At 44.6% G+C, this 15,035-nt stretch overlaps 1 long non-coding RNA gene across 1 annotated transcript in view; it reads left to right on the forward strand.

The window, feature by feature from the left end:
• LOC149122590 (uncharacterized) overlaps positions 1 to 15,035 on the forward strand; it is a 128,700-nt gene that overhangs the window by 108,779 nt on the left and 4,886 nt on the right. Inside the window, exon 3 of the long non-coding RNA XR_016218965.1 lies at positions 11,179 to 11,306. This is a non-coding gene — a long non-coding RNA (uncharacterized LOC149122590). The remainder of the gene's footprint in view (positions 1 to 11,178; positions 11,307 to 15,035) is intronic.

Raw genomic sequence — 15,035 nt, forward strand, 5'->3', positions numbered from 1 at the left:
ACCTCTCAGTGCTCCCATGGGGCAAGACAGAGAACAGTAAGGCCTACCCAAGAGGAGAGGCCTTGGTGAACCCTAAGCCTTGTGGTTGGGCCCCTCAATGGCAACTACAGGAGGAAGAGTAAACTGGAAATAACCTGCCTTCAGCAAATTGAAGAAGGCTCTTCTCCAATCAGCTCAATCCCTGATCAGTTGAGATGATCTGCTCCAACCTGTCTGCAGAAGTTAAACCTAATCTTCTCTGGAAGAGGATGACATCATTCAAAGCCTCAAGTTAGCTCTCAAATGTTCATTCCCAATGTATAGCACTCAATTAAAAAATTATACACACACACACACACACAATAATTCAAGAATTGGCAGAGAACATTTTTTCCAATAAATAATGGAGGGTCTGTTTTATAACAATATATGGATAAAACCACATCATATAAAAACAAACCATACCATGTACAAAAATTAACTCCAAAATGCTAGATGTAAATGTGAAACGTAAAATAAACATGACTTGCAAAAGTTAACATAGAAGAACAATTTTAAGACACAGGGTAGGCAAAACAGAATACAACAGAGCACAGCAAATATTAACCATAAAGAAAAAGATTGATAAATCATATCACATTAAAATCAGAATCTCTGTTCATAAAATCAGAACCTCTGTTCAGAGTATTGAAATGTAAGACACACAGTGGAGAAGATACACATAATACTTATAATTGATAAAAGGCTTGAATCCACAAAACATATGTTTAAAAATTCTGGTGTATCAAAAAGAAAGTTCAAACAACCCAATAAAAGATGAGCAACAAACTTACACAGGAATTTCATAAAAGACTTTCAAATAGTTAATAAGCCTATGGAATTGCACCTTAGTCATCAGGAAAATGCAAATTAAAATCACAGTAAGATACTGCTACAAACCCACCAGAATTACTCAAATTAAGATGATTGATCCTATCAAATGAAAATGTGGCAACATTTTTAAAGCAAAATATATGAATATTTATGACTCAGTAATTCCATTTTTTTAAGTAGATGTCTGTGAAAGACAGAATAATGGCCCCCAAAGATGTTAATATCCTAACACCTGGCATCAGTGAATATGTTATCTACCTTGCAAAAGGGATTTTGTAGATATGAGCAAACTGAGACTGTTTTTAAAAAGATTTTGTTTTGTTTATTGCAAAGGCAGAGTGACAGAAAGAGGAGATGCAGAGAAAGAGACCTCCCATCCACTGGTTCACTTTCCAATAGCCACAGCAGCCATGGGTGGGCCAGGCCAAAGCCAAAAGCCAAGAACTCCACCTGGGTCTCCCACATGGGCTTAGGGGCCCAAGCATCTGGGCTGTCTTCTGCTGCTTTCCCAGGTGCATTAGCAGGAAACTGGATAGGAAGTAGAGCAGCCAGGTCTTGAACTGGGGCTCCAATATGGGATGCCACTGTCACAAGCGGCTGCTTGATCCACTGTGACACACTGTTGTTCCCAGATTAAGGTTCTTGACATGAGATTATCCTTGATAATCTTTGTGGACCTGTGGGCAGGGGAGCCAGTGTGAGAGAAGAAGAGGTGACAGTGGAAGCAGGGTTTGGAGTGATGTGCTTGCAGACTGGAATTGGCAACAAGTGATTTAAGTGGCCTTAAGAAGTTGGAAAAGGAGCCAGCACTGTGGGGTAGTAGGCTAAGCCTCCACCTGCGGTGCTGCCATCCCTATGGGTGCCAGTTCATGTCCCTGCTGCTCCTCTTCTGATGCAGCTCTCTGCTGATGGCCTGGGAAAGCAGTGGAAGATGGTCCAAGTGCTTGGGCCCCTGCAACAGCATGGGAGACTCAGAATAAGCTCCTGGCTCCTGGCTTCAGATGAGCCCAACTCCATCTGTTGCAGCCATTTGGGGAGTGAAACCAGCGGATGGAAGACTTTTTTCTGTCTCTCCCTTTTTCTGCCTGTAACTCTACCTCTCAAATAAATAAATAAATAAATAAAATCCTAAAAAAAGGAAGAAGCTGGAAAAAGAAATGGGTGCATATTCCTAGACACACCAGGCAGAATGCAGCCCTGCTAACATCTTGATTTTAATCCAATGAGGCCCATTTTGGACTTGTGATCTTCAGAACTGAATGACAATAAATTTGTGCTGTTTTAAGCTTATAAAGTTGTGGTAATTTGTTACAGCAGTAACAGCCAACTAATATGAGTATAAAGAGTCTTCCAAAAGTTCACAGGATATTAAAAACCTATTCATGGATTTCAAAATTATTGCACCAAAATAAACATATTTCTTAATTCTACTTTCCATGAAGTATTTAAAGTACTCTCATACAGTATGTAATAAAAATGAGTACATATGTATACCAAGTTACATTCATGAGAATGTATCAAGAGCATTCATTGTTAAATGAGAAACTGGAACCCATCCACAAGCTCATACTGCCTATGGATCTTCAATAAATTTTGTCAGATTTTTGCCAAACATGACACACTTTTAAATTTAATCTGTGATGTTAGCATTTTCTCCATCACTTTCTGAAGTCTAACCAATCAGCAAAACAATTAGTCAAGTCCTGTTTATAGCATTTGGTGATTTCCAAATACTCCAATCACAGGCCAACTGGGTGACAGTACTGTAAACAAGATCAGGAAGAAATACACACTAGGATCCCATGATATAATTTATTCCATGCAGTTATATATAAACAACTCAGGAGTACAGATAATACTAAAATGTTAGGTGAGTAAGTGAAGACTTTTGAGTATTACCTGTGTTTTTGGTATAATTGATTTAACTATAAGCTTTTGTGATTTAAATTTTACTAATAATTAAGTTTAACAAATGGATTTCAGAATTCCTGAAAATTAAACAATGAGACACATTCTTGAACACGCTATTGGACAAAACTTACAAAACAACATCGAGTGAAATTAGCCAGACATAAAAGAACATGTAGTGTAGGAGTCCATTTATACAAAGAACTAAAAGCACTGAAAATTAGCTATTAGCTTAGCTTTGAGGACAGTGGCCCAGCTAAGCCCAGTCCAGATCAGCTGGTCTCCAGGCATGCAGGTGAACCAAGATTAGCAAGGCCGATAGGCTGACCCATACATAAATTACCGTGGGCATAGGTGATAACTCCTCTGTGACAATAAGTGATTTCTGTTGTAGGTTATTGAATTTTGGGATGGTTTGTCATGTGGCATTTTTGTAGCACTTGCTAACCAATCTAGAAATTGTGTCTTCTTTGAGGAGGAAGGTGAGGGTGCTGGCAAAAGGGAACAAAAAGAAGACTTCTACAGTCTTGCTAATGTTCTATTTTTCGACCTGTATCTGGTTACGTGCAAGCGCTCCCCTTGGGATGATTCACTGAGCTTTACTTAGTATTTGTACACTTCTTTAAGTGTGCTTTGTCTTAATAAAACACTTTATATTTTATATTGTATTTATAAAAAATACAATTGACAGGACCAGCGCTGTGGTGCATCGGGTTAACGCCCTGGCCTGAAGCGCCAGCATCCCATATGGGCGCCGGTTTGAGACCTGGCTGCTCCACTTCCAATCCAGCTCTCTGCTGTGGTCTGGGAAAGCAGTAGAAGATGGCCCAAATCCTTGGGCCCCTGCACGCATGTGGGAGATCAGGAAAAAACTCCTGGCTCCTGGCTTCGGATCGGCACAGCTCAGGCCATTGCGGCCAACAGGGGAGTGAACCAAACGGATGGAAGACACCTCTCTCTCTCTCTCTCTCTCTCTCTCTCTCTATCTCTATCTCTGCCTCTCCTCTCTCTGTGTAACTCTGACTTTCAAATGAAATAAATAAATATTTTTAAAAAATACAACTGGCTGATTTACTAATGAAAAGGGGTTCAACTTCACTAGGAATCAAAGATATTGAAACGGATATAATAAAATACCATCTAATAAACTAGCAAAAATTTTTTAACTTTGTTATTCAGTGTTGAGACATTGCACAAAAATGAGCATTTTAACGTGACAAGTGTGAGCACATGTGGGAGGCAGTTACATATTGGTACACATTTTGGAGGCTTATTTGGCAAAGTTATCACATACTTAGCAAAATATCTTTTCCCTTGCAACTTTTCAGTTGAAAGTTTGCACTAAGGAAAAAATTAGTTATTTGCATAAATGTAGTTATTGGCATATTCATTACAGGGTTGCTTTCGATAGTGAAAAATTTGAAAGAAAATTAAGTATCATGAAATAGAGATTGGTTACATAAGTAAGGTACATTTCTATAAATACAGTCATTTTAACATGAGGAGAAAAAACATGTAGTGAATATGAAAAGCTGTTTGTGATCTATTAATAAAAAGGAATACAGTTTAAAAAATTGCAGAGTCTTAGTCCACCCGAACTAGGATGGACTGGGTCCGAAGAAGGTAAGTGCGCCGCTCGCCCATTCCCCAGCCTCCCGATCCCGGAGACAGACGCAGCGGGGAGTCAAGTCAAGCAAGCAAGCACTCGGTTTATAGCGCGTGTAGCAAAGCCTTTTATTTTATTTTATTTATTTATTTATTTTTTTGACAGGCGGAGTGGACTGAGAGAGACAGAGAGAAAGGTCTTCCTTTGCCGTTGGCTCACCCTCCAACGGCCGCCGCAGCTAGTGCGCTGCAGCCGGCGCACCGCGCTGATCCGAAGCCAGGAGCCAGGTGCTTCTCCTGGTCTCCCATGGGGTGCAGGGCCCAAGCACTTGGGCCATCCTCCACTGCACTCCCTGGCCACAGCAGAGAGCTGGCCTGGAAGAGGGGCAACCGGGACAGAATCCGGTGCCCCGACCGGGACTAGAACCTGGTGTACAGGTGCCGCAAGGCAGAGGATTAGCCTAGTGAGCCGCGGCGCCGGCTCCAACCAATTACTTAAAAGGTCATTTTACGGGGCGATTTTCTACAGGACCAGCCACATGTCTGTACACTCGTCATCAGTTGTCGTCACCTCCCCTGATGCTGTGCTGCCAATCAGCTTGGGTGGTAAACGACTTTGGGTACTGCCCACCTTACTTCCTTTGGGCGCCATCTTTGGATTGCCAAGTGTGCCTAATTTCCCTGCAGGCGCCATCTTTGAATTGGCTCCTGTGCCTAATTTCTCCACAAAAAATAATATATACAGTACAACTTGCCTTTGTAAAAATAACTGTATATCATATAGATAGATTTCTCATCTCTAGGTGTTATAGGTAGATGGCTGGTAGTCCTGTAACTAGTCAGGTACACAGATAAATAAGTGGGTTGAAGATGATTAAAATCTGTCAGGAACCTGTCAGATCCAAACTCAGCCATACGGGACCAGGGGCTGGAACAACACGCGTGGAGCCATAGGTAGGTAGGACCAGCACAGCAGTGGCGACAGCAACGGCAACAGCCCCACAACAGTTTACGCTTTGGCTTTTGTAAAATGCGTTTCCACAATAGTGGTCCCAGCCGGCAGAAAGCCTATCAGCCTCCAGGACCGGGCCGGTTGTCACAGGTAACAGCAGACAACGGAATACACATTGTTCAACCTGTTTCTCTGGGCTCTTGCGTTCCAACAGGAAAACATCAAAGCATTAAGTTTTTACAGCTACACAACGGAACCGTGGGTGATTTTCATTTTGTCCTCTTATCTATGTATCTGAATTTCGTCTCCAACGCATATGCATTTTGTTTAATTAGAAGTTATAAAAACAGTAACCACCAATGACATACTATAAATAGCTTCATGGCAGGTCAAGTTTTGCTGCCAAATAAATTATGGAAAACATTCCAGAGCTTTGTGGATCATGTAGTTTCAGCTAAAAGTGGCCTGTAGAGCCTGCCCACCGAGGTACTGTCATTTCAATTTCTTTTCTTCTGTCCTTACCCCATGCTTCACCAAGATTTCTACCTTCGGGGCTGTGGATTTCTAGATGTGTGGCAGAACCCAACCTTACTGTTTCACTATCTGCAGCTTCTTTTAAAAAAAAATTATTTATTTATTTTGAAAGTCAGAGTTACCGGCCGGTGCCGCGGCTCACTAGGCTAATCCTCCGCCTTGCGGCGCCGGCACACCGGGTTCTAGTCCCGGTCGGGGCGCCGGATTCTGTCCCGGTTGCCCCTCTTCCAGGCCAGCTCTCTGCTGTGGCCAGGGAGTGCAGTGGAGGATGGCCCAGGTGCTTGGGCCCTGCACCCCATGGGAGACCAGGAGAAGCACCTGGCTCTTGCCATCGGATCGGCGCGGTGCGCCGGTCGCAGCGCACCGGCCGCGGCGGCCATTGGAGGGTGAACCGAGGGCAAAGGAAGCCCTTTCTCTCTGTCTCTCGCTCTCCCTGTCCACTCTGCCTGTCAAAATAAATAAATAAATAAATAAATAAATAAATAAATAAATAGATAAAATCTATGCTATGGAGTATATGATTATCTCCCCTCCTGCCTGCATTGCCATGTGAAGCACCACCTACCCCTTCCCTTGCCTGAACTGCTGCTTTCAACAGTAGCTGACCCATGTCACTTTAAGTCACTTCTAATCAGCTTCACTAGCTTTGAGGAAAATAATAACACAACTGCTATCAAAATGGACATCAAATTTTTTAAAATAAGAGTTTCCTAATTACTATCATGGATTTTAATTATTAATAAAAACTAGGATAATTTGGTTTCAAAGCATCTGTTTAAATGTGAGGCAGTCACTACGATTCCTGCATGTTAAGTCAGTTGGAGAGGGACAGCCGGGGTGTCCGTGTCACGGCCCTATGGGTGCTGGAATCAATAAGGAGGTCTGCAGACGCGCGCTCTTTCATTCTCCTTCAGACAGAAGCAATATCGCTGCAATTACCTCTCCCAGGCACAAGTTCTGCATAATGCTGCTTTCAAAGCAAAGCCGCCCACTGGAATCATTTAAATATTGTGCAAATTACACAATTTACCCATGTAATAACATTATATATAGCCTGCATTTTATCAAGGGGTATGCAAGAGTTTTTAAAACCTTACTTATACAGAATTATAGATGTTTCAAATTTGACCCCTAAAAGCAGGTTAATGTTGCTGAGGTCATTAAGTCTATGGATAGAAGGATGCGAGGGGACTTCATACCCTCCAAGCAGTCATAAACTCTTTCTCAGGATCACATGTCAAGTTCCTTAAATACACCTTACTCTATTTCTGACCTGTGTGACATTAGAAGCATTGGAAGCAATACCAGAATGTGGCATTTCAAGTGATTTCATGTGAGGACTTTTCAGTGAGCCAAAAGTTCATGAAAAAGCTAAACGAGATTTAGGTGCATCCCTAACATTTCTGTGGTTTAAAATGAACTTTGTATTAATAGATATTCTTTTTTAGTTTTAACTTGCAAGAAAGTAATGGTGAACATTGTTAACTAATGATATTAATTTATCCAAGAAATTAGCATTTAAGCTTCTTTGGTAGCCCTCATAAGTTTTGGGTTTTTTCTGATGCAGCATTATTATCTTCAAAGTTCTGTGCTCTGAAGATACCAGTGCTGGTGCTAGAGTTTAGAGAAATAAGATAGATGGAAGCAAGGGCTTCAGCTGACAAAGATAAATAACCAGCTCAGATTACTGAGCTGATCAGGGGCTCCCTAGGTTTTAAAGTTTAAAATTTCATCAGTTGTCCTTACTTATAATGTAGAGGGCAGAGAGTGGATAAATACATGAGCGTACTTCAAAAAGTTTGTGGAGAGGCCAATATTTGCTCTAGATGTTAAAACATCAGCATGCCTGGGTTCAATTCCTGGCTCCAGCTCCTGATTCCAGCTTCCTACCTGTAGGAGGCAACTCAAGTAGCTGGTCTCTGCCACCCATGTGGGAAATCTGGATTGAGTTCCTGTCTCCCAGGTCCAGCCCAAGTTCAGCCCCAGCCTTTGTGGCATTCGTGGAGTGAACCAGTGAATGATTCAGGAACACAAGTACTTGGGCCATCATCTGTTGCATCCCAGGCACATAAGCAGGAAGCTGGATAGGAAGCAGAGGCAGGACTCAATCCCAGGCTCTCAGATATGGGATCTGGGCATAGCAATTGTCAACCCGACCCTCTATATCACAACGCACACCCCAATTTTATATTTCTTTCTTTCCTCATTCCTGCACTATTCACTGTTTCCATCATGAATGGCTAACTAGTATCACATAACCAGTCCTGGCCAGAAAATGAGAAAAGCAGCCGGGTTTTAAGGATTGCATTAGTGTCAAGGTGAATATTCCTGTGCAAACACTCTGTTGAACACGTGCACACATGTGTCTAGAATGGATTCCCTCACTCCTGCTTTCCACCAAGGAGCCCCAGTAAAGACTACCTAGAGTATGTCCCTGGAGGCCAGGTGACTTGGGTGTAAGCTCTTGCTCTAGGGCAGCAGAGCTGAGCTGGCAGAACGCAGCAGGCAAACATCTTGTTTTTGTTAGAGGTGGAGAGGCACTGCTCAGCAGAGCCAAGCCCAGGGAGCAGCTTCCCTGGCAGCAGACACCACCCTACATGGCCCGCTGATTAGATAAGCGGGCCTGCACTCACGACCAGTTAATATCGAGCAGAGGTGGCCTTCCACCTACTAATCGAAAGAATGGATGGAAATGGGCTTTGTTAGCATCTGTCCTGTTGACCAGTGGCTCGCCCTTTCTTCTCCAGGATTCATTGGTTGTCCAGGCATTTTCCATCTGCCTCTAACTGAGGTGACAGCTGTAGATAGAAACGTGGCAAACTGGCAGCTTAGGGACTTAAGCAGTGGGGGCGCTTACCCGACAATGCAGACACTTGCTCTCTGCTCCTTCTCAACAACAGTAAGTCTTTACCCAGCTAAAAAGCCTTACAACAACTTAACTCCATCCTTCACTATAGAACTGTCTACACTCGTGTGCGTGGATTTCAAAATTCTTTTGTGCTAAAGTTATCTTTAATTTCATCGTCCATGAACTTTTTGAAGTTCCCTTCTATTAGCCGGGGTTGTCCAGAGAAGGAGAGCTGATAGGAGGTGTCTACACCACTGCATTGGCTCCTGGAATTATGGAGTCTGAGAAATTCCACTATCTTGCCTTCTGCAAGCTGGAGATCCCGGAATACCAGTGGTGTAGTGTGAAGGCTTGAGAGCCAAAGAGGGTCAACTCCTCTCTGAGTCAGAGAACCAGGAGAGCTGAGATCAAGGTTCCAGCACACAGTCAAGCAGAATTCAGCCTGCCTCCACCTTTCTGTTCCAGTGAAGCCCTCGAGGATGAGAAGATGCCCACCCCTTCTGGGGAAAGCTAGCTGCTTTTCTCAGTCCACCAACTCAAAGAGCTAATCTGTGAAATCAATTTCATAGACAGTGTCAGCAATAGCGTTTAACCAGCTTTCTGGACAACACGTGGTCCAGACAAGCTGATAGACAAAACTGACCATCACAGTTGATGACTTTGAGGAAGACACTCTCTCCAGAGGAAGAACTCTGTGCTGAGTTTGGTCAGCACACAGGGGTTCTTTGGTTTGGTTGTGATCAATCATGGAAGGGCGATGGGTGAGCGGGGCAAGTGAGGAAGAGGAGAGAAGAAGCTAAGGAAGCCAAGCCCAGCGTTCGCCAGGCGGTACAGGGGAGCTTTCCAGTGTGCATTACACTCCCAAGCACATCCTAGCTCAAGCCAGAGTTGGGCTTTCATATCCTGTGCCATCTACCACCTGCTGAGCTCTGTCCCGAAAGAACCTGCATTCCCAGGCAATTCTGGCTCTGCACAGGCTGGGACAGACTGGCTCAGGACTCTAGTCCCAGGAGAGTCTCAGATGCAGAGGAGAAAGATTACACAGACGTCACACAGGAACAGCTGCACAAAGGACCGGACTGGAGGGAAGAGCACTGTTGTTGAGTAGAGTGTCGGCAGTGTTCCTCTGTCCTAAAAAAAGAATGTGGCAGAAAGCAAGGACGAAGGAGTGCGTTTGCACAATTTCAGAAGTGTACGTGTACAAGAACGTTCACTTCAGCACTGCTTTTAAACAGCAAAAGAAAATGAGAAACTAAATATTTACTAATGGTGGATTGGACAAATCAATTACAATCCGTCCAGATTGCTGAACAAATAGAAGAGGCTCTTCCAGGTACATTATCAAGTGAAAAAAACATCAGGTGGTAAATTACTGACCATGAAAAGTATTTAAATGAAAATCAAATGTTTACATAAATTTAATGCTCACATATCCATGTAGAAATGCTAGAGGTGGGCATAAGATGTATTACAATTTTGCGGAAGTGGGATGCGTCCTCTGCTCCATGCCAGGAGCTCAGCAGTCTTCCTCACAGTGCTATGATGGGACAGCGGCTACAGCTGAGCATGTTTCCAAAGCAGTGAGGGTGAGGTTCTCCAGGGTTCTAGCTTCTGGGGAGGGAGGTTTCCTGGAATACCCTACTTTGGCTGCCCCATACTTTGTCTCTTGTCTCTGGTGCCCTCAGAGGCGGTGAAAACTAGACCTTGCACCTGCAGTGCGTCTCAGCTCAGTTGAGAGCACACCGCACCCCAGCCCTGTTCTCTGTGTGCAAGGCTGGGGTGTACACCCTTGCGGCTCAGACCCATCAAGTTTGGCCAAACCCTCATGCTGAAAGCTGACTCTGCTTGCTTCTCTCCCAGTTCCCATTTCTCCTTGAAGTACTCCCTGTGTATTTCTTTGCTTCCTTTTGAAACTTTTTTATTTATTTAAAGGGCAGAGAGACAAGGGCAGACACAGAGAGATCTTCCATTTGCTGGTTCAACTTTCAGGAGGCAGGGCTGGGCAGGCTGATACCTCAATTTTGGTTCTCCAGTGTAGGTGACTGGTAGGCACCCAAGTATTTGGGCCATTACCACTGCCTCCCAGGCACATTAGCTAGAAGCTAGAATCAGAAGTAGAGCCAGCACTCTGAGTACACTGATATGGGATGCAAGCTTCCCACCTGGGGTCATCTTAAACCTGCACCCAGTGCCTGCCCTGTGTCTTTGTTTCTTATCAGCTCATCTGTGCCTCTGAGAAGGCTTTGATTTTTCAGGCTTTTTCGTTATTTTTAGCAAGAGGGATGATTCAAGTAATTAGATTGCCATATTGCCAGAAAGAGACCCCTGCAGGGCTGTTTTTGTGAAACATAAAGAGAAGAAAATGGTGTTTAATGAAATGCACAGGCTGGTAAATATCACTCTGCTGTTAGTCTTGTCAACAAAGGTTTCAGTCCAATGACATCCCTAAGACGCAAACCGGGTTTTCCTTTCTTCTCAGGCTGCGTGAGGAGCCACAGGTCAATGGCATCACTTTCCGACAGAAACACCTGAAGGAGGACACGTAGCACAGAACTGAAGTGAAAGGATTCCTTCCTGTGGCTTGGACCGTCGCATTTCCAAGCAAAGGTAAGCAAGTTTGAACTGTGTCAAACAAGTATAGGAGTATAAACAAATCACCCTGGAGTAAATCACACAGATCCTTTGCCACTCTTAAATCAGCCTTATCAAAAACATAGTGTCTGGGGCCGGTGTTGTGGCATCACAGGTTAAGCTGCAGCCTGAGACGTTGGCATCCCATATGGGCACCAGTTCGAGTCCCAGCTGCTCTACTTTCGATCCAGCTCCCTGCAAATGAGCCTGGGAAAAGAGCAGAAGATGGTCCAAGTCTTTGGGCACCTGCACTCATGTGGGAGACCTGGAAGAAGCTCCTGGCTCCTGGCTTTGGCCTGGCCCAGCCCAGGCCATTGTGGCTATCTGGAGAGTGAACCAGCAAATGGAAGACCTCTCTGTCTCTACCTCTCTGTAACTCTGTTTTTCAAATAAATAAAGTACATCTTTAAAAAAAAAAAGATCTATTTTATTGGGGCCATTGCCATGGCATAGCAGGTAAAGCTGATGTCTGTGGCACCAGCGTCCCATATGGGAACCAGTTCGAATCTCAGCTGCTCCACTTCTGATCCAATTTCTTGCTAATGCACCTGGGAAAGCAGTGGAAGATGGCCCCTGTACCCAAGTTCGAGACCCAAATGAAGCTCCTAGCTCCTGGCTCCTGGCTCTTTTTTTCTGAAGATTTAAATTTATGTATCCTCATTTCTTCCCTATCACACAGGATGTTGGAAGGTAACATTCTATCACCTTAGAAGAATTTTTCAACCGAAAAAATATTCAGTCTCAGTAAAATACATAAAACATGAACTTCACTAGCTTAACCATATTTAAATATACATTCTTTAGTCATGTTAAGCCCATCCACCTGTAAAAGGGTTGTAACACAAGGATATGGAGATGTTGCTGGTCACTCTGAAGACTGGCTACCACACTGAGCACCACTCTTGCTCCTCACATGCTAACCTCTTTGGAACTGGCATGCATCTTCTGATAAATGGTATGTCAGAGGTTAATTGCCAAGGGGTGGGCATTGTGATGCAGAGGGCTAAGCCATGGCTTGGGGTGCAGGATCCTGAGTTCCAGCTACTCTGTTTCTGATGCAGCTTCCTGATTGATCACCTGGAGAGCCACAAAGGATGGCTCAAGTCCTTGAGTCCCGGCCATCCACATGGGAGGCCTGGATAGAGTTCCAGGCTCCTGGCTCCAGCTTCACCCGGCCCTGGCTACTGGAGACATTTAGGGAATGAATCAGCAGATGGAAGATTTCTTTCCTTCTCCCTGTATCTCTGTGTGTGTCATTATGTCTTTCCCTTAAATAAATAAGAAAGAAGTGAATTGTCAAAATTCCCATTTAGGGATACAGAAAGCTATCATAGGTTTTTTTTTTTTTTTTTTTTTTTTTTTTTTTTTTTTTGACAGGTAGAGTGGACAGTGAGAGAGAGAGACAGAGAGAAAGGTCTTCCTTTTGCCATTGGTTCACCCTCCTATGGCCGCCGCAGCCAGCGCGCTGTGGCCGGCGCATCGCACTGATCCAAAGCCAGGAGCCAGGTACTTATCCTGGTCCCCCATGGGGTGCAGGGCCCAAGCACCTGGGCCATCCTCCACTGCACTCCCTGGCCACAGCAGAGAGCTGGACTGGAAGAGGGGCAACCAGGACAGAATCCGGCGCCCCGACCAGGACTAGAACCCGGTGTGCCGGCGCCCCAAGGCGGAGGATTAGCCTATTGAGCCACGGCGCCGGCTATCATAGGTCTTATAATTGTGATACTTTACCCAGGGAAAATCCCATGTGTACCTCCATGCTTTGAGGTGGCTTCCTAGCTTCTGGCTACTTGCCTGGACCACAGCTGCTCATGGCCCCACCCCCAGTCTGGTGGCTGCCCCACTCTGTGTCTTTACGCTCCTCTTCTGCACCCCTGCCCGCCCTGGCCCAGCCCTTCTGAAGTGTCCTCTTTGTAACCTAGGTGAGCACATCTGGCTCTAATCTTTCAGGAGCTTTCCTCGAGCTCCCTAAAACACCACAGTCCCTCTCTCCTAAATTTCTACAGCTCTCATTTCCAGATTCCTCCATTTGGTGCACAGGATTTTGTACTTGTGGTAATTGTCGACCTTCATGTGTCCATATTTCATGGGTTCATACTGCAAACATGAACAGGGTGCACAGTAAGTGTCAGTGTACACATTTAGAGGACCACTATTGTAAACTAAGAATTTTTGGACTCTTTAGAACAAGTGAAAATCCATAACTCATCTGATATATGAAACTGTAAGCATTTAAAAATAAACAAAACCATGCAAGTCAACTACTACAAATAAAGATGTGGAGACTAAGAGCATTACCATGTCCACCAATTCATCAGACTCACAATGGTTCTGTTCTCTATGACGTCTAAGGTCTAGGATTTACTTGAACATGGCTTCTAGACACTCTACCACACCGTGGGTTGGGGAAGGACTGCCTGGTCTACTTTTACCCACCAGAAGTAGGGCTTCTGTCTAGCAACAGGGTTAGGAATAAAAGCTCAGTTCTAGGCCGGCGCCGCGGCTCACTAGGCTAATCCTCCACCTAGTGGCGCCAGCACACCGGGTTCTAGTCCTGGTCGGGGCGCCGGATTCTGTCCCGGTTGCCCCTCTTCCAGGCCAGCCCTCTGCTGTGGCCAGGGAGTGCAGTGGAGGATGGCCCAGGTGCTTGGGCCCTGCACCCCATGGGAGACCAGGAAAAGCACCTGGCTCCTGGCTCCTGCCATCGGATCAGCGCGGTGCGCCGGCCGCAGCGCGCTGGCCGCGGCGGCCATTGGAACCAACGGCAAAGGAAGACCTTTCTCTCTGTCTCTCTCTCTCACTGTCCACTCTGCCTGTCAAAAAAAAAAAACAAAAAAAAACAAAAAAAAAAACTCAGTTCTTAACAAAACACTCATGAATGGTTTAATTTGTTGTCTTGTAGTTTTTTTCAGGTTTAATTTAAATAAGTAAATTATTTCATTTACAGAAAGCAAATTAAAAATAGGACAAAATGCATGAACTTCAATTAGAAGCACAGTAGAGATCTCTGCTAAGCTGGAGGCGGGGTGGTTCTTTCATTTTCTTGAATGATTTCTCTTCTGGCTCCTCATAAGACAAGCAGTGCTGGACCATTGCTGGAAATGTCCCGGGAAAGGGCTCTCCTCTGCAATTGGCTGGGAAGCATGTCTATCACTAGATATAAGCATGGGAAAATGAACCTCACCAATACCACATAACATGCTCGTAAATTATCTAGAAATGGATGACGGACATATGCATAAAAGCTAAAACTGTAAAAGTTTTAAAAGTAAGTGTAGTACAAAATCTTTAAAACCTGCAGGGTAGGATAAGGGAACTGCCGATGACATCCTAGCCATCATATTGCTGGTGCGTCTGTAGCGATGCTGGTGTCAGCAAACCTACTACACTGTTTGCCATAACAGTGTAACCATACAATTGTGTACAGCACATAATACTTGAAAGCGATTGTCAATGACGGCGTTACCTCTCTTTGGGCCCGACTTCCCAGCACTTATGCTTTGAGGATTAAATTTCCAACACCTGCATTTTGGAAGACCTGTTCAAACAGTAGCATCTGTATGTAAACATTCATGGTTAATTTCTGGGTTTGGGGTGGGGGTGGGGCACCTGGCAGAGTTTAACACAGTGTACCCCATTCTGTGTCCTCTGTCTTCCTCCTCATTCCCCAGCTCCCTCAAGCATAACAATAGGCAGAATTTGCTC

The sequence above is a fragment of the Oryctolagus cuniculus genome, chromosome 13 (assembly GCF_051225735.1).
Source record: "Oryctolagus cuniculus isolate XC-2025 breed Fujian yellow rabbit chromosome 13, ASM5122573v1, whole genome shotgun sequence".
Lineage (NCBI taxonomy): Eukaryota > Metazoa > Chordata > Mammalia > Lagomorpha > Leporidae > Oryctolagus > Oryctolagus cuniculus.